At 32.9% G+C, this 1,274-nt stretch overlaps 1 long non-coding RNA gene across 1 annotated transcript; it reads right to left on the reverse strand.

Annotated features, from left to right (window-relative positions):
• LOC105341988 (uncharacterized) lies at window positions 1–1,274 on the reverse strand. The gene is made up of 3 exons (XR_010714868.1): window positions 1,014–1,274; window positions 402–505; window positions 1–303 (listed from the first exon to the last, which is right to left on the reverse strand). It is a non-coding gene; the product is annotated as an uncharacterized lncRNA (long non-coding RNA).

Raw genomic sequence — 1,274 nt, forward strand, 5'->3', positions numbered from 1 at the left:
TTTCAAACAGGTGTGTATTTATTGAAAGTCACCCATTCAGTTATCAATACATCATCACTGTCATATAATACATATGGTAAGATTCAGTCCATGTTAATTTTTGCATTTTCAAAGCATATACTTTTGTGTAATTTATGTTTATATCCTTTCTGTGGGTACATCATGTATACTGGACGAGAAGTGGAGTGACTTGCAAGCACACCAAGTGGTACATCCAGTGGATTTACATCAACATAGTAACCAAAAGGAAAACTTTTTCTTTTCAGGGAAAATGTTGCACAACACATGTGATTCACAGATTATCTACAATCAAAATAATGATATTATTTCATACATTTTCACAATGACACATTTTAAAATTGAACTTATCAGAGTTGTGTTGTAAGATTCACTGTACCTACTTCTAAGAACTCAAGACAGGGTTCTTGAAATAACTGCCACCCTACAAGTGTATTCCACTTCTCTCCGTTCTGCCACTTTAGTTGGGCCTCCTGTTTGTTTCTTCCTATTATAAATTGTGAAAGAATGAATTATTATTCCTGAACATGTGATTAAAAATGTAGATACATTTCAAATGGAAGGGATTTGCAGTCATTATCGTGTCAAAACTCTTATCTAAATCAGTATATTATGCTGACTTAATGCATTGCTTCACTTCAAGGTATATACATCCACAATTATTATATATTTAAAACCAAATATTGGTAGTTCGAACACTGAAATCTTTGTATGATTTTATTGGATCATTCACCTTTGAAATTGAACAAAAATTAAAAAGGAAAAAATTTATCACATCTTGGAGCTAATATTGAAGTCTATGGAGAAAGGTGTAATTTTTTAAACTCTTTTTATATCTTTTCAGTAAAGCGGTGGTAAGAAATTGCTTAAGCTTTCCCCTTCTTAAAAAAATGCAAAAATAACTTAACCGTACACCTTCTGAGTTTTTGTTAAATAAGATGGGTAGTCATTTCACCTGTTGATGGATCACTTATAAATAAATATATACAACAAACCTCGTTTTTGCCTTTTTGGGCGGAAGTTGGTTCAGCATGGTTCAGGCTCTGTGACCATGGTGACTTGACAACCGACATTAAACAATCTCGAATAAGATTTTTACTGCCAACTTCGATCATGTGTTTGTCTGATCCATTATTGTTGGTTTTTTTTACTTTGCTAGTGGCGTAGACTCTCATGTTCTTCGTATTGTGAAAACTGAATACCTCAATGCTGTCTTTGAGCATGTTTTTTCTCTCATACAGGATGTAGAATTCAGT

This window comes from Magallana gigas, chromosome 6 (assembly GCF_963853765.1).
Source record: "Magallana gigas chromosome 6, xbMagGiga1.1, whole genome shotgun sequence".
NCBI classification, from domain to species: domain Eukaryota; kingdom Metazoa; phylum Mollusca; class Bivalvia; order Ostreida; family Ostreidae; genus Magallana; species Magallana gigas.